This window comes from Amblyomma americanum, chromosome 1 (genome assembly GCF_052857255.1).
Source record: "Amblyomma americanum isolate KBUSLIRL-KWMA chromosome 1, ASM5285725v1, whole genome shotgun sequence".
Lineage (NCBI taxonomy): Eukaryota > Metazoa > Arthropoda > Arachnida > Ixodida > Ixodidae > Amblyomma > Amblyomma americanum.
The window spans coordinates 954971-980219 of NC_135497.1; the positions used below are offsets into that span (position 1 = coordinate 954971).

The 25249-nt window shown below is 43.3% G+C and overlaps 1 long non-coding RNA gene across 1 annotated transcript; it reads left to right on the forward strand.

Annotated features, from left to right (window-relative positions):
* Nucleotides 1-249: 249 nt before the first annotated feature.
* Nucleotides 250-6796, forward strand: LOC144130103 (uncharacterized). Its single transcript, XR_013313967.1, has 4 exons — nucleotides 250-606; nucleotides 849-1004; nucleotides 4756-4863; nucleotides 6716-6796. It is a non-coding gene; the product is annotated as an uncharacterized LOC144130103 (long non-coding RNA).
* The last annotated feature ends 18453 nt before the right edge of the window (nucleotides 6797-25249 follow it).

Consider the following 25249-nt stretch of genomic DNA (forward strand, 5'->3'; position numbering starts at 1 on the left):
TGCTCAGCTTATCTGGAATGAAATGCTTGGGAAATGGGTCTCTGATTTCACCTTGAGTAGACGAAATTAACTTGTGCTAAGGCACTCTTTGGCCACAGATGCCCTTGTGCCATTAAAATCCATCAAATTCATTCTGTTGCCCTAAGATACTATTGGTGATTCATTCTCCGCATTGTATGCCCTGGCCAGATCCATTTTCTTCTTTTAATTTCTGCCAGAATATTAACAACTTACTTGTTCATCCCTGTTATGGTTTCACTCGGTCAGTTGTTCTATTAATAATTATAATCACTTTATTGAAAACATATTTTGGGCTAAATGGCATCAAGTTTGCCACTCTGCACAATGATATATATGTTTGGTCTTGTATGTCTTTACTTGTGTGGTAATGTTTATTTTGTGCTCACTGTCTAAACAACCTTATTTGCCTATGATATCCTAAGCCCTTCTATACCTATTTTCCTTCCCCCTGGCTCTTTCTCTTTTCAGTCATTCCTCCTCTTTCCTTTACACCGGCCATTGGTCACAAGGCTGCTGTGGGAACGACAGTCAGCACTGGGCCCTTTTTTGTTCATGGAACCTGCACTGCTACTATTAACACTAATAGTACATTATCAGTATTTTTGTGATACTGCATTTATTGTTATTTATGAAGTAGTTGGTTAAGGCAATGGTAGCAGTGTTGGATATTGCAATATATTATGCATATATCTCACTTGCAATGTATCAGTGTGTTCACTATTACACTACCCTCTATTTCTTTCAGTTCAGTTATTTGGCTATAGATATATTGTGCTGCTTTCCTAGTTTAGTCCATTCAAACTAAAACTTTGCTGTTTGTGTCACAGGTAGAATCTACAATGATTGCTGCTCTGTGTCTTGTAAGCAGGAGGCAGTGTTCAATGGAGCCATGAACTTTCCTTGGAATTGAAAAGCCTTTGCCGTATTATGCGCTGAACCACGAGTGTGAAGAGGAAAATGTCATGCCTTGGATTTCTGCAGAGGTGAGCCATTGCGGTGAATCCACCAGCGCGAAAGACAGGGATGAGAAAGGAGACAAGACAGGTGCTGACTCGCGACTAAAGTTTATTGGCGTGAACAGGGAATATATAAAAAGCCAAGCAATACCATAAACCATGTAGTTACAGATAAGCATACAGGACAACATGAGTCAAAAATCGCCCTCAACATTTCCCTGATCGAGGTAGTCCAACTCATTGTGTGTTAACACGATAGACAAAACACACATTCTTCACGGAGTCATAAGATGTGTCTAGCCTCGATAATCTCCAATTTAATCTCTCTGAATTTACTGCCAAAATGCGTGTTGCCAAAAGGAAAGGGTAGCAGACTTCACATCCCGTGCAGTGTACAGCAGAGTTACCCCAACCACCTAGCCAAGCCTCTACCCTCTTGTGTTCCTGTAGTCTTACATTCATACACTTTCCAGTTGCACCTACGTAAACCAGACTACAAGATAATAATATTTGATACCACATTCATTTTACAAGGTACATATACATTTCACTCTACACGTGTACTTTTCTCGAGCCACATTCACAGAATTATTCTTAAAATTTTACATGCTTTAGACAACGTATTAGGGGCCGAGAAAGCCACTTTTACATCATACCTTCTGGCCACATTTTTTAAATTGTGCGACAATTTATGTACATACGGCAACACAACTGGTCTTTTGGCATCTCACTGGCTGGCCCCAGCCTGATTGTGCCGGTCACCGCAAAACTGTCTCAGCTTCTTTAACAATTTATCATATGCTCTTGCAGTAACAAGGTTTGGAAATCCTGCGTTCGTTAACCTTAAAATCTGCTCTTGGAAACTAGTCGTCATGCTGTGAAAGCATAATTTCATCCATTCTGAGCCCGCGCTAGAAAGTGCAATGCTATCTTTCACTAGCCTGGAATGGTCGACATGTAGCCAGGTAGCAGCTTAACACTCGCCAGCACACATGAAGTGTGCTGAACATCAAGGTAAGGTCCATAAACCACAGCTCTTTTTCTTGGGACATTTGCTCCAAGGTAAACCTGAGATAAAGGCCTTGCTCCTTAAACAACTTGAGAAGATGTACAGGTCCCGAACTATCACAACCTTTATAAAAGACCAGAAAATTATCGACATAGCAAAAGATTTTTCGCCCAGCCCATGCACATTCTGGACAATTATGCTATCCACCCTACTCAAGAAAATATTGCTTAGCACAAGGTCAACCTTTGAACCACTACATATTCGAGACTTTAGAACACATACCGCACTGCGCTACTCTACAAACATGCTCTTCAAATAAATGCTATTCAATAACATGCTCTTCAGATAAATTTCAGAAAAGGATTCATGCAAAATTATCTCTGGTTATTTGCAAAAGCATCTGTCTACTTCGCATCTTGAAGATCCATTTCTTGTACTCAATTCGCAGTGTGGTTGAGTATCTTAAGAATGACAATCCAGCGGATTGTCTTGTGATTAGTCTCGATGTAGAACTATTTTATTCTATCCCGTATGAAGATCTTGTGAAAAGCTTATGAATGTGTATATCGGAGCACAACGATGAGCTTGTGTTTAGGAACGGGTGTGTAACATAAGTCTTTTTTGGCACTTGCCTCCTTTTATTTGAAGTGAAGAGCATGTTTGTGGAGTATGGCAGTGTGGCATATGTTCAAAAGTCTGCTAAATGTATCGATTCGAAGGTTGCCCCTGTGCTAAGCAATATTCTCTTAAGGAGGGTGGAAGGAATGATTGCCAAGAAATTGCATTGACTGGGGGAAATCTTTCGCTACGTCTATGATTTTCTGGTCTTTTGCAAAGGTTGTGATAGTGTGGGACCTGTACATATTGTGAACTTGTTTAAGGAGCAAGGCCTTTGTCTTAAGTTTACCTTGGAGAAAATGTCCCAACAAAAAGAGCTGCGGTTTCTGAACCTTACATTGATGTTCTGCGCACGCCATGTGTGCTAGCGATATTCACCCAGGAGTGTTAAGCAACTACTTGAATGTTGGTCGAACGATTCTAAGCTAGTGAAAGATAGCATTGCGTCGTCAAGTCTAGGCTCGGTATTGGTGAAGCCATGCTTTTACAGCGTGACAACTGGCTTCCAAGAGAAGATTTTAAGGCTAATGAAAGCATGATTTCCCAACCATGCTATTGCAGAAGCGTGCGATAAATTGTTAAAGCTGAGCATATAAGATTGGGCAAGTTGGTCTGACATGCTAAAGATAAGAATGGCGCAGCATCAAGTAACGAGGACAACAGGAGAGCACACCCACGCACAAGTGCCATCCTTGGAGCGGATGCATAATCTAAGAGCGTGTACTTGACATTCAGCGTTGGCAGTCAAGGATCGGGCTCGTTCAATCATTAGCGTTCAAATCCGTGTTTCCTCGTTTCCTTGACTGTCAACGCTGAATGTCAAGCACGCGCTCTTGGATTTTGTATCTGCTCCAGGGTTGGCACTTGTGCGTGGGTGTGCTGTCCTGCTTTCCTCGTTACTTGATGCTGTGCCATTCTTCCCTTTAGCATGTTAAAAGCTGAAACCCCTTCGCAGGGACTGGCATGATCAGGCTGGGGCCAGCCAGTGAGATGTCAAAAGACTGACTGTGTTACTGTACATACATAGATTGTTGTAAAATTTGAAAACTGTGGCCAGAAGGTATGACGTAAAAATGGTGTGTTCGGCCCCTAATAAGTTGTCTACAATCTGTAAAATTGTTTATAATTTTGTGAATTTCGTTAGGGAGAAGCACATGTGTCGAGTGAAACGTGGCAACATATATGTGCCTTGCAACCATTGCATGCATTGCATACCATTATCATGTGGTTGGGTTTATGTTGGTGAAACTGGAATGTGTATCAATGTAAGACTACAGGAGCATGAGAGGTATTTGGATATTGGTAGGGGTTGTAACTTATCTGCATATTACAAGGGATGTGAAGGCTGCTAGCCATTCCTTTCGGCAACACGCATTTTGGCACTACGTTCACAGCAGATTAACCAGAAAATTATCGAGGCTAGACACATCTTATGACTCGGTGACGAATGTGTGAGTGTGCTGCCCATAGCATTAACATGCAGCGGGTTGGACTGTCTAGATGAGAGGAATGTTAAGGGCAATCTTTTACTTATGTTGTGATGTAGCTTATGTGTAATTGTGTAGTTTGTGGCTTGTGGCTTTTCTGTATACTCTCTGTTCACTTCAATAAACTTCAGTTGCGAGTCAGTGCCTGTTTTGTTTCTTTTCTCGTCCCTGTCTCGTGCTAATAGATTCAAGTACTTGTAGAGTAGATTCACTTAATTTGTGTACTTGCAGAGGCTTGTGAAAAAACTAGAGGAATTTTCTTTCCTTTATGCGGAATGGAAGGTTGAAATTTTTTTACTTAAATGTTTGCAGAATTAAATTCTATTCGGAAAGGTAAAACCCACTTTATTGTACATATTGTGTGCAATGGTGCCGGTGGCTGCATGCAAGTGAAAACATTCGTCCAGGTTATCTAGCTAGCATCCTTCTTCCTTGTGCCACATTTTCTGAAATAATATTTTGTCAGATTTATTTCAATCAGAATTTCTAAGAACATATTGGTGATCACATAATGGTGATCACATAATTTGGTGATCACATATGACATAATTCAAAGCGTGATCATTGGTATTTTTTAGTCTGGGGCAGTACAATGAGAAGTACATAGTATATAGTAAAATTAAATATGACCAGTCTAACATAAACAAAACTACTTTTTTTAAAGGAAAATTTTGCTATTGAAGTGCTGGAGTGACATGGCATTATGAAGACGTGGACAGTGTGCTGTATTCATGATGGCACGAGAACTTGCGTACAGTGCTTCAGGTAACTGGTGAGTACCTTGGTGCTGTGCTTCTGATAATGTAGCCAAATTATGTTTTTAATCTAAGAGTGTATCTGAAAACTTAAGCAAAAATTGAGTAGTATTTAGATATTCTTGCACCAGATACCACTGTGAGAATTAGTTATTAATGATGTGTCTCACATGTACCCTTGTCTGCTGAATATAGTAAGCATGGCTTTCGAGCTGAGTGCCTCCGACGTATGAAAAAAAAATGGCCACTGGGCTGCTCCACGACGCGTGGAGCAGCCCAGTGTAGCACATTCAGTCTTCATGGAGTGGAGAATGAAGGCAGTAAATAATTTAAGAGTAGAAAACACAGCACAAACCACAGGACCAGGAAACTGACAGAACACACCGACCCTGATGACACTCTTTGCAAGAAGGGGGTTATAAAGTTGCCTGTCAGTAGTGCAAGATGGAGGTCGCACAGGACGGGTGTTAAATATGAGTTGATGCAGACACCTGTCATTACGTAGTACTCACTGTAGAACTCGAGCAAGAAGCAAAGGTAACAGCTGAGCATGGCCACTCTTGTGCTTTCCTCCGCAAGCAATCTGGAATTGCACTTAGAAATCTTTTATGCTTTCTCTTTACATATACATCATTGCTGCATGTGGCGAGGAAAAGTACATACCCTTGATGTCAAGTGACAGTGAATTCAGGGCTGGTAACAGCTCACTGAGGTGCTGTTATATATCTACAGGGCACCTCATGAGAACAAAGAGCCCTTGAAGGAATTCTCTCAAAGTTTGTTGCCACACGGACCTCTTCGTAATCAATGACTCTAAAAGGCAAGCCTTCCTTTAGTGTCACAAAAAAAGGCCTAGGACATGGGTCTTTTTGCTTCTCCATTAGTGCCAAAATGTTTGCTAGCGAGATCTTTCGCAGATATATAATTATTTCACAAAATGTCAAGAAGGAGACTGAAGCTGCACCAAGCAGTACCAGTAAAAAACTTATCACAGCTGTTCAAAAAGCAGAAAGACTCATGCCTTCATCCTTCTTTTGCATCAGACACATGAGGACACTTCGTCTCTCTGGGTCATCATTTTGAAAAGGTTCACATGGCAACGGCCTTTGGTTAAATTTCTGCCAAGAGCCCTTTTTTGAAACTTGAGCATCCATTCCTTGTGAGGCACACTGCAGAGATATTGGAATGCCTTAGTGAGCTGCTTCCGGTACGTGTGACTGCATTTTCACTGACATCAGATATTAGTACATTTTCTTGCACATGCTGAGATAATGGAAGCTATGAGTGAAAACATGCGGTTTAGGGGAAGTGTGCTTCCTGGGGTCGTATTCCAAGTTTGTGTCATAATAAAAAGCGTCATAATCTGCCGCAACGGGCATGCCCGGGAACTGGATATAAACTGAGTGCGGGACTTTCGCTCCGTCTTGTCTTGCCTATAACAAATTGGATGGACGATAAATTCGGCAAGTGTCTCCCACCTTTTTCAGATGTTACCAATGTTCCTTGCTCGCTAAGTTGTGCATTTAGTACTATGTACAGAAAGGCACCTGCATTGAAGTGCATCTGGCCCCCATCCTGAGCTACTTTCTATTTGCACAAAATGATAAGCAACTGTTAAGACTTTCATGCGCACAGTGCCGCCCGGGAAAGCGCATTTTGTCTGCTTCTTTCTGGACCTGTGGTTTTTACTGTTTACTGTTATGAGAAATGAATTTTGGGCAATAAATTATAACGGGTTGGTTCTCGGTGAATGGCTTTTGAAAGCTTCTACGAAAGCCGATTGTTCAATAGCGGATGGTTGAAATGTATTTGTGAAATTTATATTTGGTGTTGTGTGACCACTAAATGAGGATTTTTTATGCTTTTCAGATAGATCCGACAGCAATGTGCAGATGTACAATGTGTGTAGTTTGCCATGAAAATAAAACGTATGTACTTGTACTCACCCAAACACTTACCACTCTTTCATTCTAAGGAAAGCCTTGTACATAATACTTATTTCTTCGGCACCTGGACGGCTATATCTGCAGTGAACATTGCGGGCAGAAGCTATACAAAGACGCATGTTCATGTACTACAGAAAGTACATAATTACAATACAGATAATTTCCGCTCTAGATGAAATGACTTCCGAGTGAACGGAGGACGTATGCATACACATTGCGGAAACTTCAATAAGAACAAAACAAAAGCATTCGTTGTGAAAAAACGGTTTCGGTCTCGTGCATAGCATGGCGTAACTTTCCGTTACCAAGAATGTGACAGTCGTCATACGGAGTCTCTGTTTCTGACATTTAGTCCGTACCTCATGTTGCGGAAAACCCTCCGGAAACGCATTACCAGCGGGTTTCTCTGTACTGCGGAGCATTTTTTTTTACAGTGTGGCCTGTGGCGGCGATACCTGTATTTTCCTTTTCGCTCTTTTCTACCTTAGAAAAGCTTCGCTTTCAATAAGAGTGTCGTTTTTGTGATTAGGTGCTTGTATTCTATCCGTACAAGGCAACTTCAGTTTCTCCTCATTGCCCCGTTAAAGGGAAGCTGAAAGACATTCCTGAAAAAAAAAGAGTTCTCTGTGGCATTTTTTTTTTGCACAAGAATATCACATTCGAAGAGGGCGGAAATAAAGGTACACGGCTGTTTTTTACAAGGAAACGCGCACCAGCGCCTCAGGGCGTCATACGCGGATCTCCGACCGGCGCCGACTGTATTGCGGTGTAGCGCGTTGCTTCAGGTGGCTTGCAGAGCCAATTTAGAAAATTACAATGTAAAAAATTTCACACCTTTAAAGCGAGCACACTGACTCACTTACTTTCACCCCCGACAAAATAGGAGCTTCTGTTAAATGTGCACCCGTCCTGCAGCCTAGGATTTTAGGGGACGGGTGCATATGGCCAAAATATCCTCCAGGTGCAAGGGTGCTTCTTTCAGAAATTTAAATCTGACTTCCCCTCAGTGTTGAATGCAAGACTAATTGGGGAAGAGAAAATATAAAGAAAGCTGAAATATAGCCCCAGCTCGTGTGTTTTATGAAACTTAATATGTTAGCGCAGTTCCTGCGACAATATCACGTGCACGTGTGAAACAGTAATATGCATTTTCGGCATTTTATCCACGTTTTACTGATGGACCGACGCGATTGTTAAGGCGGCATTCTACATGGCGATCCCAACTTAATTATGAAAGCAGTACAAACTCTCTCACGGTGCCGATAGTATGTGCTCTTGAGGATTGCACGGCATGGTTTAAATCTTTCGCAGCCGAGGACATGCACGCAACGGCGAGAAAAATATTGGTTCACTTGCAGGTGAAAAAAAAAATGCGAGCTATTGATTTTGTAACAAATGCCAGTAAAAATTGTTGTAATAATACCTATGCCGTGAATGTAGGTACTCATTGTTTGTTTCGATAATAACGTGCTCCTGTACTGAATTCATATCAAGGTAAACATTTACGAGCAACGGCATCGCAGTCTATAAAGAAAGCATTACGTTGAAGTCTTGCGACACTATATTTCAATCGGAATGCTGTCTGCGCAAAATCATTCTGCTTTACACACCAAATCACGCACAGAAAACATGACCAAAATTAGCTATTTATTGAACCAACCACTGCGTCAACTGGAAGAAAGCTAATGCGGAGACCTGAACTTAGATCCCCAGAAGAGCTTGAGAAACTGAATGTGCAAAGTGGGCAAAACAAAAAATTTATTTTGCCCTGACGTGCGTAGCTTGTCATAGCTGAACGAGTAGCAGAAGGTGCCTTTTCAACCGTTTACAAAAAGGTAGATGCAGTGATATGCGCCGTTTAATGTCCGAAAATTAAACCTGAGCTATCGGAGACTCTGCAGGGGAGGGCTCCGTACTATTTTCAACAATCCGGGATTCTTTTGACGTGCGCTGACGTCGCACAACACACGGGCGTTTTAGTCATTTAGTGCTTTCAGCTCCGGCTCTGGGCAAACTCGCGAACATCGCCTATGCACCGCAGCGCACCGGGAAGCGAACAGGAACTAGCACCTGAAGCGATCATTTCCGTGTGCCCGCTGAATTCTGAACCGGCACGCCGCGAGTGGAAGCACAATGTGCGGGTCCGTGAGAGCTCCAGGGGGAGCCGAAGGTCTACTGGACCCCTGAAACATCATTCGAGCGCTTGATTCAGACCCTGCAGTCCGCATTCAGCCCCCTCTACAGTATGTCTTGCTCCCAATCACCGCTGCATTTTGTTGATTCATTTAATTTTATGACGAGCAATGCCATAGGCCTAGGTGCACCATGCCTATCCAACATGCGACACGGCACCTTCCCGCCCCTCTCCTGCATCTTTGAGGCCACGAATGCCCTGGCACCGTCCCTGTGTGGGTCATCGAAGGTGTCGCTTGACGGTGAAGCGAACATTGCTCGGGTTACCAGCGCAGCGCGTAAGTCGAGCGGTCTCATCGCTCGAAAGCCGCGGCGCTAGGACGACGCTCGTGTATACGGAAGGTTAAGAAGGCGTGGGGCCCAGCTTGCGGGTAAACAGAAAAGAGACACAGCGCATCCATGAAAGCGTACGTACCCAATAAACACAAAATCACCTCAGGATATCCTGAAATGGTCCAAACGTCCTGGATCCATATCGGAGTTTCTGGGGACGTCCACAGGAAAAGCATTAGGTCTCATCCCAAAAATACCGTAACGGGATCTATTGTGGATCACGAAGTATTTTCATTTCCGTGTTGTGAACAGCGCATTTGTGCACGTGCATGCAGCTGTAAAAAAAGTTGGAACGCGTACACAGTACGGCGAATATTCCCGCGACTGAGTTGGTGCGCGCCGCACTAAAGCCGCACAAGACGCGCTAGCGCGCTATTTCGCACTGGTGGGATTAACGATTCCGAACTTGCGACGGTAATTTTCTTTTCAGCACTAGTACAACAACAACGCCCTTGTATTCCACAGTTGAGCACGCTAACGTTGGGCTACACTGTCCGTTGCCTTTTCAAGCTTGCATGCTAGCGAGTCGAGCCACGCCAGGTCAATTTTCTCCCGCGCAAAGAGTAGTCAATCCATGGTCGTTTCGGTCGTTTCTTGCCCGGTGTACTTTTTACCCGGTGTAGTTATCATACTTTTATTGCACGAGCCTCGCCACTTGTGAGCAGCAGACACCCTTCTGCGACGATGTCCTTGCTTGTCAAGCCAGAAGCCGGCACAGAACAAGGTAAGGGACTGGTTTTTTTTTCACACACGTCGTTGTTTTAATAAGGGAGTAATTACTTATTGGCATCCACCCAAGCGCAGCCATACGGCTACAAAGAAAAGCTGTACAGCTTTCTACTCCACCTTGGTGGATTCTCCTAAACATCTGACCAGCATCGGGGTTTGCTTGGTTCAGCAATGGCGGCTTGTTCAGAGCGGAAGTTTCGGCGTACTAGAAATCGACGGACGAGTGTCTCGAACTCTTAGCGTTTTCAAGTAGTGAAGCATGCTGTCCTTTCATTGTGAACGAAATGGAAGACATGAAAGAGACCGTGCTGAATGCGTAGCCAAGTTCTCGACATGCCGAAATCGTCGTTGCGGTCTCACGCAGCCGACTGACTGCCTAGCAGTGCAGTTGAGCAATCCCGCTGGACGATATTGCAGGCAGGCAGAGCGCGCGTCACTTCGAAGCAACGACAGCATATCGTCCACTGCAGAGCTGCCTCACACTGAAGACGACGACTTGCCATTCCGCAGGCGACTGCAGATTTGGGCTTGACCCATGCATCACTTGACCAGAATTAGGCTTGGCTCATGCATCGCTTAACTCACTTCTGGCGCTATTGCGCAGCCATTCGTGTTTTTGTTCCTTGCCAAGGCCTGCAAGGGCATTGCTAGAAGCATCTTGCAGCTGGAAAGTACTGCCGTTTCGGAATTATAGAGGGCGTCCGTAGTGCTGTAGAGCGGAACAGAGGTCTGCTTCAGGAGCTGGTCCGGAACGTCCACATTGACGGGCTCCCAGACGCAAAAAGCTCCAGGAGCTAGTTCTGGCCGATTCTCGCACAAGTGAAATACCGGAAATGCAGTGATACCTTTGTAGCTGGCGTCTTCTTTTGGAAAAGAAAGCCCGACGATGCGAACTAGGTTCTTCGTCATTTTGCTTATGAGTTGGAAGATGTTCTGACTTCAGGAATCCGTTTTTGTGGGCGTGCTGTTCCTGTCAGACTTAATGCACTACTCTGTGATGCATTAGCCAAGGCATTTAGTATTCTAGGCATCAGGAGCCACAGGGCAGTATAGTTGCACGAAGTGGACTGTGAAGGGCATGTATAAACAAGGCAGAGTATGTTTCCCAGAGATCAACAGAAGCCTCAGAACTAATATTACTTTTCGCGCACACTTTTAGAAGCAGCAGCATGTTGGTGACAGAAGTTTTGAAAGGCTGCCGATGGAAATCATCAAGGATGTTCCACTGGATTATATGCATCTTGTGTGTTTAGGAGTTGTGTGCAAGGTGGTCCTTTGGTGTTGGCTTTTACAACTGGAGACAAAATGTAGCACTTTTTTTCTTTCTGTTGTGTTGTGTTGGTTTTTATGGCGCATAGGCAACTAAGGCCATCATGCGCCAAGCTCGAGGTATAGGAGAAATCTCTGGATAATTTTATAGAATTGTGAAAATCGTCGGTGGTGCATAGTGCTTAAATAGTTAGAATTACCTCATGATGATGCAGGAAAAAGGATCTAGGAATGGGTACAATTAAAAACTTTTAAAGGGTGTCGGGTAACCTCAGTGGCCATCCTTACCAGGGCAAGGATCTCAAGGTTCCCAACCAATCAAATAAAGAACTCACCCTTTTTCTCAGGATTGACAAATAGCTGAGGTGTATCAGACGAAGTACTGGGTCATGATTTACATCTTTTAAGAAAACCAGCTTCTGTTAAAAATCTAAAAACGCAAGACATCTCCACAATTGTATTATCCCTCAAGAGCAGTGCTGGATGAAAAGGGATGTATTGGTTATAAAACGGAGAAAAACACTCTTTCCGTAGCTTTTACAGTTTAGAGCATGAAATTAAAATGTGATTGAGTGTAAGTTCATCTCCGCACGTACAAACTGGTTTATTTTCTTTCTTTGAAGAAAGTTGTGTGTAATGAGTGTGTGACCTATCCGGAGACGGCAGATAATGACTTCCATGAAACGTTTCTGGTGCACACGACTTCCATTCACCTAGGACTGGTTTTATTACCTGTAGTTTGTTATTTAGTTCGTTGTTCCAAGTGGACTGCCATTTTTTCCTTGCATTACTATGTAGTAGTTTCATGCAATCTATATAGAGCATATTTATGTGTTTAATTTCCTTGTCACAAGCTTGAGCAGCGCACGAATCTGCTCTTTCATTGCCCTTTATGCCCACATGACTTGGTACCCAGTAAAGTGTTATGTTTTGCCCTTGAGCTATGGCTGTTGTAATGTTGTGTATAAGGTCGCCAAGCAGCGGGGTTATCGCATTTCTAGAATGAAGGGCGGTGAGCACACTTAGCGAGTCTGTGTAAATAATACTGTTGGGGAGGTTCTCATTTACTATTTTTTCTATGGCTACAAATATGGCGTAACATTCCGCAGTGAAGATAGAAGCGCACTGTGGAAGTCTTACTATTTTATTCCAATTTCCCTGTACAACTGCGCTTCCAACGTATGAATCTGTTTTTGAACCGTCGGTATAAAATGCTGCGAAAGTAGTGTACTTTTCCTCAAGTGTGAGGAATTCTTGTATTATATGTTGTTGCGGAATCTGTTTCTTACGGAACTGTGTAAGAGTGAAATCACAGATTTCAGGGAAAGTGTGCCATGGCGGCAGTGGACCTCGCCTTCGGGCAATGTTTGGCAATACGTCTAGTATGCCGAGGTTCCGGCACATCTCTTCAAATCGCAAGACACGAGGCCGAGTAGCTTGCGGCTTGTTGTGGAAGAGTGTTCTAGAAAGGCACTTTGAGGCGATAGGGTAACATAGATGCTTATGTAGTGAACGGATTTTTAGAATGTATGAGCATGTGAGTATGGCTCTTCTATCTGTAAGCGATGGTTCATTGGTTTCTACATGAAGACTGTTTAGGGTGGTGCCCTATAAGCACCAGTGGAGAGACGCAAACATAAATTATGTACTGAATCTAGCCATTTAAGGTACGATGGTATCGCTGACCCATACACTATGCATCCGTAATCCATGGTAGAGCGTACTACAGAGCGGTATATTTGTAAGAAACATGTCCTATCGGCTCCTCGGTGTTTTCTCGACAGCACTTTGAGTATGTCCAGGAATCGAGAAGCCTTCTTTTTCAACACATTTATGTGACGCAGGAAGGTGAGCTTTCTGTCGAATGTTATACCTAGAAATTTATGTTCTTTTTTTTCACGGGTAAGTCTATTTCGTTCAGGTGTAGGGTGGGATCTATCTGCCTGCCTCGCCTGAGTGAGAAAAGAATGGCGACCGATTTGTGTGGAGGAAAACGGAAGGCATTTTGGTCTGCACATGTTGCCAGTTTATTTATTGTTAGTTGTATCTGTCGTTCGCATGTTGATGTATTCGAGGATGTGTAAGTTATCTGGAGGTCATCTACATGGACAGAATACATAACGGACCTTGGGATTATTCTCCTGGTAGAATTAATTTTTACAATAAAGTGTTGTGCTCAAAATACATCCTTGAGGTACTCCGTTCTCTTAAATAAACTTCCTTGAAAGGGTTAAGCCTAGGCAGACATGAAATGTACGGTTAGACAAAAAGTCTTTAAGGCAGTTCAACATCCTGCCGCGGATGCCCAGTTCAGCGAGGTCCTGAATAATTCCAAGCCTCCACGTTGTGTCATACGCTTTCTCTAAATCGAAGACAGCGAGACAATGCTGTCTGTGTGTAAAATCCTCACGAACAGTGTTTTCAAGACGAACCAGGTGGTCGGTGGTGGAGCAAGCCTTTTTAAAACCGCATTGATGGACATCCAGAAGCTCCCGGTCTTCTAACACGAATGATAGTCTGATATTTAATACACTTTCAAAAGAGTTCGCTAGACAGCTAGTCAGAGCTATGGGTCTATAGCTGCTAGGAACGATAGAGAGTTTTCCGGGTTTTAATAGTGGAACAATAACGGTTATCTTCTAGGCTTCGGGAAGTTTCAACCATACCCAAACTTTGTTAAAAATTTTAAAAGTGCCTCCACAGCCGGTTCAGATAGATGAGCTAGCATTTGATAATGTTTTTCATCTGGGCCAGGTGCAGTTTGCTTACCAGCGGACGGTAATTTCATGCATTGTAAATAGGTTTTTATGGGGTTAATTTGAACTGCCACTTGTCGGCCGTCTTTGTTTTTCAGCTGTGTTTTTGTATCTGAGGAAAGATTCCCTGTAGTTAGATGAACTGGAAACTACAGAAAAATACTCACCCAAAATATCTGTCTGTTCTTCAAAATTTGTCTGTATGCCAGGGGTTGATAGAAACGGAACTGTGAATGGGGAGTAGCTTCCACTTAACTTTTTTACCATCTCCCACATTTGTTTTGACGTAATTGAGCTGTTTATTGAGGACACATAACCTTGCCATGAACTTTTTTCTGCATTACGGCGAATATATCGACCTTTTGCTCTGAACTTTTTGAACTTTATAAAATTCTCCTGCGTTGGGTACCTATGGAAAATTCTCCAACCTTTGTTTTGTTTCTTTTTTGCACCTCGGAATTCTTGTGTATACCAAATTTTGTGATTCGGCTTTACTACTCCAGATGACCGAGGAATTGCTTTTTGTTTGCAGTTTTGCAGTTTGTGATAGCTTCATTCAGTTTATCTATGCTGAGATCATCTGAAACTATTTTATCTAAGCTAGCACTTTCTCTAAAATGTGCCCAGTCGGCTAAATGTAACTTCCACCGTCGGGGTTTCGTTGGGGTGACTTGCGGCGGGGATGTTAGGTTTACTATTACAGGGAGGTATCGCTGCCGTACGGGTTATCGATGACATCTCATTTAAAATCACAAAAGAGAGAGGGTGAACTAAATGACAAATATATGGAACTCATTTTTCCCGTGCTCGGAGAGCAGTATGCTTATCTGCCGGTGTTTAGGAGGCATACATTATTACTTAGAATAAAATCTTCTCAAATATGACCTCTTGCATAAGTGTGTGCACTTCCCCAAAAACCGGAGTGGGCATTAAAATCACCAACTAGCAGATATGGCTCTGGTAGCTGTACTAAAAGGGAATCTAAATCATGAAGTGTTACTGTTAGGTGTGGCTAAAGATATATGGTACATATTGTGAGTGTTTTAAAATGAAGGATGGTGAGTGCGACGGCTTCGTATTTGGTTTTAAGTTCGATCTCGCGGGTTGCTACACTATTCTGGATGACAATAGCAACACCTCCAGACACTTTGCTTGCTTGCTCTCGGCCCCACCGAAAGACATTGTACTTGTTTAAAATATTTTTTTTGTTTTGGACCTAAGTTGGTCTCCTGTAAGCATAAAGCCGCCGGAAATATTGTGTTTAAAAGCTCTTTTATGTCACCGTAGTTATTGATTAGTCCTCGACAGTTCCACTGTATAAGGAACGCCATGTTTGCTGAGTCTAGTTAAAACTTAGGATACCGGTTTTGGGGGTGCCAACACTGGGGTCTTTTTTTCTTTTTCGCTCCAGGGAGCTGTGCCTCTGCTGCAGCAAAGGCGAGTTCTGAGTTGTGTCTATCGCCTCACTAGAGGCTCTGGACTTCCGCGGTGAACCCGCGGGTGTACGGTTTGTGGGCTTCTCCCGACTGGGGGAAGCCTTGCGGGCGGCCGACTGAGGGGCCGGCGGGCCCTTGTTCAGAGGTGGCAGGGCAGCCTTCACTGCGTCTGCCGTGGGCGGGGGTGGCCCTGACTCAGGCTTTGCCTGGGTACTGGCCGAAGCCTGGTGTGGTGTGCAGCCCCTGCGCACCACATCGGCGAAATTTGTTTTTGCTGTGAACTGGAAGGCTGAGGGGAGTTTTTTCGTGCTTCTTGATAAGTTATATTTTCCTTTGTCTTTATGGTTATTATTTCCTTCTCTCTCTTTCAGATCAGGCACGACCTCGAGTACGCGGGGTGATCCCCTTCGCAGTTGGCGCACAGTAGTGAAGCATTGCAGTCCACGGATTCAAGTTGTTAGACGAACATTTGGCACATGTTTGGCGGCCACGACAGCTCTGTGAGCCATGGCCAAATCTTTGACATTTGAAGCAGCGTCTGGGGTTGGGGATGTATGGTCTTACATTTATTTTAAGATATCCTACTTCTATGTTTTCGGGAAGTTGGCTGGAGACAAAGATCAGGACTTAAGTTTTGTTGGTATTTCCTTGTCGTCTTTTCGGATTTTGATACGATGGACATCAGAGACGTTCTTGTCTTTCAGACCCTCCAACACCTCTTCTTCAGAAAGGTTCAGGAAATCATGCTCAGATTGTACTCAGTGATCGGTGGGTAGTTACGGTTACACGGATGTCTCCGAAGGACACTAAGGTTGGGAATTTTGAGTATTGCGATTTGTCTCGGATTTGGAGGAGAAGGTCGCCACTCGCTAACTTCGTCACCTTGTAGCCAAGGCCCAGGGCGTCAGTAAGAGATCTAGAAACAATGAATGGAGAGATTTTTCTGGCTGGTTGCTCTGCATCTTCACTATGTACAACATGATACCTAGGGAAATGTTCTTTGGTTTTTTGGAAACACTGGGCAGTTATGTCTTCGGTACGCACTCTTTTTAGGATGCGATCATTTTGTGAGGGAGGGGGAGCCATAAATTGTGTTTAATGTTCGGTCATGATGCCAGCCACCCACCATGGAGCCCAACTTGGGGACGGAACAGGAACTTGCAAGCAAGTCTTCCCCACGCCAGCTGTACACCCCAACTGTAACCCAGTATGACACAACTGAGGATGGTTGGTCACACAAGGTTAACCCTCACCGCCAGGAAGAAAGATAAAGTAATTAAGAGATGAGAAGAAAAGAGAGCTGCGAGAAAGAAGATAGGAAAGTGAAAGATAGAGGGGAGGACAGGAAAAGGCGACTGCCGATTTCCCCCGGTCGGGTCAGGCCGGAGGTGCCGTCTACAGGAAGCTGGGGCCAAAGTGGTGCGTTGCCTCCGCCGAGGGGCCTTAAAGGTCCAAACGCTCGGCATCGGCTCAACCACCAGGATCCGCTTTTCCACGGACACGGCGATGCCACGCACGGCTAGGCGCGGGTGCTCGGGTCCATGGTGATGCACTGTTCACCATCATCCCCCTGCGGGGATGTCCCTGCGGATGCTCGGGAACCCGTGGTGTCACCACTCACCAACGCCTGCAAGTTGCAGACGCCCCACTGCGGGGATTTTCTTTCTGTGGCAGTCACCTTTCTTGCATTTCTAAACACAGCGGTAGGTGAATTTTGTTATGCCGACGAGTTGCTAAGGGCGTTCATTGGCAGCTTTGCCAGAATATACGGGACACAGTATGTGTCGCATAATGTCCCTTCACTCTGCCATCTTGCAGCCGACGCACAGTACCTCGGACCCTTGAGTCATGGAGTGCTTTCCCATTCGACAACCATATGGGCACCATCAAGAAGCTTTTGCGAAAGGCACAGTTTTCATTAGAACAGCTTTCAAACCGACTTGCTCAGAAACGTAATGTGGGCAACAAAACTGATGCTAGAACAAGGTCATGTCCTCTGTTTTGCTGTGAACACCAGTGTGACCCATTTGTGTTGTCATGCGGGCGGCCACAAATTAGGAAGGTGGTGCTCTCAAACGGCAATGTGGTTCGCACTAAAAGGAAGGATGCTGTTGCAGGCTAATTGATGGGAGCTTAGTGGCTGTTGAAAACTTCGCTTATACCATGGCAGGTGTACCACACATAATTGGAAGAAGGTTTTTGAAGCAAGAGGAGTTGTACACCCCCCCCCCCACTTTTATGCTCTTCTCTCCTGGAAATTCGTGTTATGTCTCCGCCTTATACCTTGCAATCATCACCTTTGGGCTTCATTTCAGAAAAATGCATGAAAATTCCACGGTGAGAAAATTTCGTTGTTTCTTTATTTATTAATTTAAAACATACTGCAGTCATTGAATACCAAGGAGGGAGGGCAATACAGGTCACAAGAAAATGTATTTCAGCGCCACCATTGGCAAGCAATCAAAAATATAAAACGAACAGGGTGCAGTGTAAACACGTGATATACAGTAGAAAGAGGATTATCAGCGCAAAACACATCTCTCGGAAGTGCATTCCACTGGGTGACAGTGCGTGGAAAAAAGAATTCTTAAGTCTGTTAGTACGTGCAAAGATTGGTTTCAGGTTGGTGATTATTGAGCAGACACAGAAACCGCAGCCTGGAAATCATTCGTCTGCTTTCTAACGTCAAAATGTCGCTGCAGTCATCAGAGACGATGGTGAATCATCGCCCATATGAATTGAATATAAAACGAACTGCTTTTCTCTGTACCATTTCTAGTTTAGTTACGTTTTTCTTCAAGTAAGGGTCCCATACCACACGAGCATACTCCAACTGAGGCCTGATAACGGCATTAAATGCAAGCAGCTTAACATGGGAAGGGGCTGATCTTAATTTAAAGCTAAGAAAATCTAGTTTACTAAATTATTATTCACAGGTTTTGTTAATGCGGCTGGTACATTTCAAGGGATTAGTTATCGTCACACCTAGGTATTCATACTCGTCGACCTGAACTATTGGATATGTGTTAATGTTGTAAAAAAACTGAAACGGAGTTTTCTTGTCAAGTCACCCGAAGAAGGACTGATTTTTCTCTTTTTAATTCCATATACTTAAGGTTACAACACTGGTGTAAAGCATTAAGGTTATTGTTCAAAGCAATTTGGTCATCGGTACAACGAATAGTTTTGAATAGAACATAGTCATCTGCGGATAGTCCTATACTAACATACACTCTTCACACACTCCACAAAATATAAACTCCACAAACGTACCGTCCTCAAAATATGTAGTGCTGTTTGATTTCAAGAAAAGAAAAATCCATCGCTAACTGGCCGCGCAACGTGTTTTATTACGAACCTTCATTTACTGTGGGCCCTTTCTTTTGCGTTTCATCTGTCAAGCCTTATTCTTTCAAGATTTTGAGCGCCGTTGCGTTCGCCAACTGCGCTGAAATGTTCTTCGGCTTCTGTCGCTAGAATCGACTTGTACCTGTCGAGGTGAGCGCCCTTTTAGCATCCATTACACCGTCCTTAGAGAATGCAAGACTTGTGAGCAAAGTTTTAAGAGCAGAGACATGGAGACACGTTCGAATGCTGCAAGACTGGTTAGACCTGGTGTGTTTCAGTGAAAATGTGGAATAGTCAGCGACCGTCCTTTCATTTGTTTCTGTGTATTCCTCAAAATATGTAGCACTGTTTGATTTCAAGGAAAGAAAACTCCATCGCCAGGTGGCCTCGCAACGTCTTTTATTACGAACCTTCATTTACTGTGGGCGTTTTCTTTTGCGTTTAAGCTGTCAAGCCTGATCCTTTCAAGATTTTGAGCGCCATTGCATTCGCCACCTGTGCTGCAAGGTTCATCGCCTTCTGTTGCTAGAATCGACTTGTACGGCCGAGTTTTTAGCGATCCTACACGAATACCACAGGGTACTCTATGTATACGAATGTCTAACGCATCGTTTGAAAGAAGAAAACACGCTAGCAAAAATTTGGTGTGTATAGTCTCTTTGGATGTGAAGCAATATAACCATCAAACCTGTCCTATTTTACATCACATGCTTACTTTTGGTTGAAAAATTCAGGTTGCTTTTAGCACTACCTTGGTACTGGGTATAGTGCGGAACTTGCAAGGGTATAGCTGTTCTGTGTCAGGTATGATTGGTGCAGTATCATTTTGTTGCTAAAGTAATAGCGGCCAATCAAATCAGATCCCAGACTAGGTCTCAATTGAATTTCGCTTATTTCTGAATTTCTGTAACTCTGGATTGCCATTTATATAGCGTTGCTCATTTCAATTGTTGATACACACCTCATAAGTGGTACTATTAGGCACTCGTTTCTTTGCCGCTATGCATGAGCTTCTGTTCTCGCGCTTTTTAGAAATAATGCATGCAGTTTGGAAGTGAAAAAAGAGAAAAATACTAGATTGTCGTGTTGGGCCGTATGTTAAAGCCAAACTGTACATTGATATCAGTGTTTGTGGTTTGCTTTCATTATTGTAGTAGAATGTTATAATTTCGCCTACAGCCAAAAATAGCCCTCACTGATTAGCCCTTTTTGTCATGGCCAGTATTTCGATATTCTAAGCCACCAAAGCATGATTCAGAATGAGGTCAGGACTGAAGGCACTGAGCCTTTTGTGTCACTAAAAATGTGTTTTAGTGTGGTATGGCTGCTTGAACACCTGTCCCTGATATATCACAAACTAAATAAGGGAGGGAAAAGCCTCAGAGTGCTTGCCGACGTTTCGACAATGGGACTTGTCTAAATCTGGCAAAGCGTTCATCACTGGCGGGGTTTAAATAATGTTTTTACATCGAGGAGACAGGCCTGGGTGTGCGGGACGTGGGTGCGATATGGGAAGGGCGTTAGGATGGGGAGCGTGAGCCTTGACCAGGCATGATGGCTGCTAAAGAGGATTAACCGGTTGACCTGCAAAACTGTGAAAGAAAAGGCCAGCTCAGTAGAATGGAATACCGGGGGGGGGGGGGTGGAGCGTGGCGATGTAGTGGGCTTGGAAGGCTTTGTGTTCATCTGCGACAGTTGGCTTGGTATGACTGGCTGACTTTAGCTGAAAAACTAGAATAAAGGAAAAACCAGAGAAGAGAGGGGTTACAAAAAAGTTTGAGGATAAGGAGAAAATGAGGTTGGGTTCGGAGAAAGGCAAAAAGAAGGGAGGGAGGAGTGCGGATACCAAGGATTCCTGAGAAGTGATAGGAGGATGTGCAGGGCATAAGGTAAATGTATAAAGATAAATTAAAGAAAAAAGGAAATGAGGAGAAAAGGGGGAAATGACGACTTGGGGTGGAGGGATAGGGTGAAAGAAACGATAAATCAGCACTATGAAATACTGTGAAAGCCTCTGCCCATGCGCAAGACCTTTTTAAATAATTACGGCAGTGCCGGACTATACAGAGCTGGCCACTTTTAGTGCAAACATCCGAGTGCGTGGCCACACTCTTTAGAGGTCCACTGCGTGCGACACAGCTAGTCATCGCTGCAAAATGGTGCAGGAGAAGTTGGTCCTGGATGTGATGCTTCGTGTCATCTGTCACTTCGCTTCGATGTGTGGCAATGTAGGACGCAGTGGCCCTCCAAAGAGCACGGCCTTGCGCTCGCATGTTCGCACTAAGAGTGGACAACCCTGTACATGAGAGATTCTAAGTTTCCTTTAAAAATATTGGCCTCAGACGAAAACTAGTCCCCTTGCCGATACGTTGGCAAGCACCCTGAGGATTTACTCTCCCTTGTTCACTCTGTGAGTGTCAGGAAACCTTTTGCCTACTCTCCTTCTACCATGCACTCCTGGTATGGTGAGTTACCTTTCTAATTAGCCCTTACAATGTACAGACAACCACATCTTGTCCGGTTATCTTTGTATGGGTACACCAGTGATAAATCATGAAGTAAATCAACTGCTTTGTATTGGTTTACACTTACGTTAAAGCTACATCATGAGGATATAGTTGAAAATGTGTCGTTTTCTGGCTACAAGGGCTTGGTTGAGCGTCGCGACTGGTTTCTCTTTATCAGGGTTGCTTGACAGCTGCCATGAAATGCAGGCTTTTGAAAAGTCGCTCGTAAAATAAGAGACTGTTTCCAGTTTTACAACTGAAATCTTATTTCTTGAAACTTCAATCATTGCAGGTCAGGTATTGATATTCTCAATTAACTAGCCTGGAGTTCGAAACCTGCAGGAGGCACTCTGTAACTTCTTTCCTTCCTTAAATATCCAGTACTTATTTGCCGCTTTCAGCAAGTAGAGGTCTATTTTATAGCACATACTTTTCACTACCTTGAGTAAAAATTGTGCAGTACAGATCCACCATAAAACTAGGGGTGCAGTATACAAATTGCTTGTATGCAACTACTTTGGCGTTAGAGCATGCCCAACGTGGTCTTAAATTCAAATTATCTTGGCAAATGACATTTTGCAAAACTGTCTTGCTCTGAATGCTCCTAAGAAAAACTTCAGTTCATTCAGGAACATGTATATGGACAATAGCTCTTAAAGGCATGATTGCTCATATTAGGTCTTGGTACCTTATAATATATAGTTTTGTGCCCCCAGCATCACTGACTTGCATCATATGTTAAATAGAGTAGTAAAATGCTCGCTATTAGTTTAAACCACAACTCATCATGGGGCTGTGCACTTTTTGTTGTGCTGCATGAGCTATGCTTATGTATGAAACAATTTCTTTCAGCTGCACTTCACATGATCAAATTCCACCAGAAGAAAGGCTGTAACACGACATAGCTCAATACCTGTTTCTTTCCCAGCACATCAAAGGCCATAACAGCACATGACAGGTAAGATATGAACAAAAACAGTGCATGCATGTATTCCACACATACATTTTGTGTGCTACCAATGCTATGATATGATTAACCGATGTCATGTAAAAGAGAGCACTAAAAGCATTTTTTTTGTATATACTGCAGCATGTTTCTTTTAAGTCTTAAACTGGCCATTTAGCTCACGGCTCAGTGAATGCTGTATGTGCAGAAATTTTACAGGTCAAGTGATTTCCAGTAATTCCACCTACACCTTTAATTGTAAAGCTCTCCTCCCGTTAAGACAGTAAAAAAATTCTCACTAATCACATTGACGCATTTTTGTCCTGTGTAAGCCTATTGTATTTTTTTGCTCTTTCTAAGCCTTCTTGCTGCATGTGTGGATACTCTTAAGTTGATTTGTACATTTTTTCAGTGTACAGCAGGCACACATACATGAAATCTATGTCAAGCGCACCTCGATGTCCTCTTCCGAGACAATTTTTGTGCTGAAAATTTACTGGCAAGTTGTTCTCGTAGCACTGAATTTTGACAGCTCTGCAATGCTTGCTGCCAGGTCTTCCTGTTAATGTGGTCCAGGTCATTGAAAGTTGATGGTCAAGTAACGGTGGCATGGATTACGAGCAAAATGATCATGGACCTTGACATTTGTGTTTAAACTCTAGGCGGAGTGGTGCAATAGAGCAACTTGCTTTCAAATATCAAAACATGCATGGTTTGACAGAAGTGCAAAAGAAAGGAAAAGAAGGGAGCATTTTCTGCTGCTGATGGCAGCTTCGAAGAGAACATGGCTGCTCGTGCTCTTTGAGAAAGACTCTCTCTATAGACTATTGTTTCAACGCAACAGCTCTTGTGACCTCGCCTGGAGGTCCTCGCATGCTGTTTCAGCCTGTGAAGCTGCTGATAATCTCCTGAGCCACTTTTTGTTTCTTGGTCGTCATCACGGGGGCATGCACGCGCTGCTGGCCACACTGATATTGATGATTATGATGGATGTTTATGGCGCAAGGGCATCTGTGGCAAAAGAGCGCCATGTCTCAGGTTAATTTCTTCTGCTCAAGGTGGAGTCAACGACCCATTTCCTAAGCATTTCACCCTACATAAGCCGAGCACCAGGCAAGGGAAAGCTTGTACCCATTGTATCCCCGGTGGGTACCCGGCGACAGTAGAGATCGAACCCCGCACCTCCCGCATGTGAGGCGGCTACTCAGTCCACTAGGCGAAAAACCCTGTATAGTGCGCGAACAAGGGGGCGCTGGCCGTGCCGTACGGGCGGCCGCCGGTCCAGCCGTAGCCATGATACAGCAGTCAACATTTTCACTACCAGCCCCGAGTCTGTCGGATGATCAGAGTGTAGAGTAAAACACGTAGAAATTATACCTAGTAAGGTTGTTGAATTCCCAAGTTCGGAATTTGAATTTGAATTTATTTCAAACAAGCATGTTTACATACATGTTTGGGGTGTATGGGAGTAAAAGCCGCCCAAGAGCAGCTTGACAAAGCTCCCATATCCTTTCTATACTCGGCAGTGCAGGACAGAAAACACATATCACACTAAAAAGATAACAGATAACAAAAATCATCCAGAAGCAGTACAGTACAGCAAAAATTGTGGAAATACAACAACACAAGAAATTATTATATGTTCACTTTAAAAAGATACTCTTGCCACCAATATACAGGTTCATTAGAAAGATATTTTTTATTCTTTTAAAAGAAAAAGAAGAGCTGGTATTATTTTGTTGTGTAACTTTATATTTATTTAACGCGTATGGCAAAGCATAGTTAAGTGTTTGAAAGCCGTAGTTTGTGAACTCTGGGATGTGGAACATCCCAGAGTTCGCGGCATCGTGTTTGTGTAATTTGCGGGATTTTCGTGCAATTTAGCGATGTCTCTAAATAACATATTGTTTTGTTTAACCTGAACTTTAAAGGATCTAAGAATGTGAAATTCATATATTTTTTTGGATTTCCATGATGCGTTATGTTGAGAAATGGGAGCTAACGTGTGACATGAAAGATACATTCACTATGGCTCTCATCTTTGCCCTCTGCAATTTGAGAAGTTTATTTTTACAAGTACACCCCACACCAACTTACAGTAGTTAATATAAGACTCTAATAAAGCATGATATATTGCTATATATCTTTGTTGTAGTTCGTAATGTGCGCTGAAATTTTCTTAATACTCCTACAACACGAGCTAGCTTAGTGGTTATCAGGTCCACATGATTGTTCCACAACATGAATTTGTTAAAATAAACACCTAGTGTTTTTACAGCACTCACTATTGCTATTGTGTTACTACCGAGGGTTAAGGTGAGGTCAGCCGCAAGATACACATTTTTAACTCAGAACATGACGGCTTTAGATTTGTCTGCGTTAATGAGCAACGCATGTCTCCTGAACCATGCATGCAGTTTCGCCAGTACATCGTTTCCTCTACGTATTAAATATTCTGCATTCGTTACTGAAATAAATATACTTGTGTCATCGGCAAAAATGAGTATTCGACCTCATTATCTATTTCACTAAATCATTTATGTACATGTTGAACAGCAAGGGGCCCCAATATGCTCCCCTGAGGGCACCATTACCAGTTGAGTGAAATTGCGAGCGATAGTTTCCCAAGAGAACAGATTGAGTGCGGTCGGTCAAGTAGCTGGAAAATAGATAAAGCGGCACGCCACGAACGACATATATAGAGAGTTTCTGTATCCGAGGTAAATGGTGCATCCTGTCGAAGGCTTTTGAATAGTCTACGAATACACCGAGGGTCAGTATTTTGTGTTCTATGTTATTTAATATTAATTCTTTTCCTTTAAGTAGCGCTATTTCAGTAGATAAATTCTCCCTAAGGCCGAACTGCTTAGTTGATAGAATATTATGTTTTTGAATAAAGCTGTTACGTCGGATGAAAAGTATCTTCTATAGCCCTTTCTT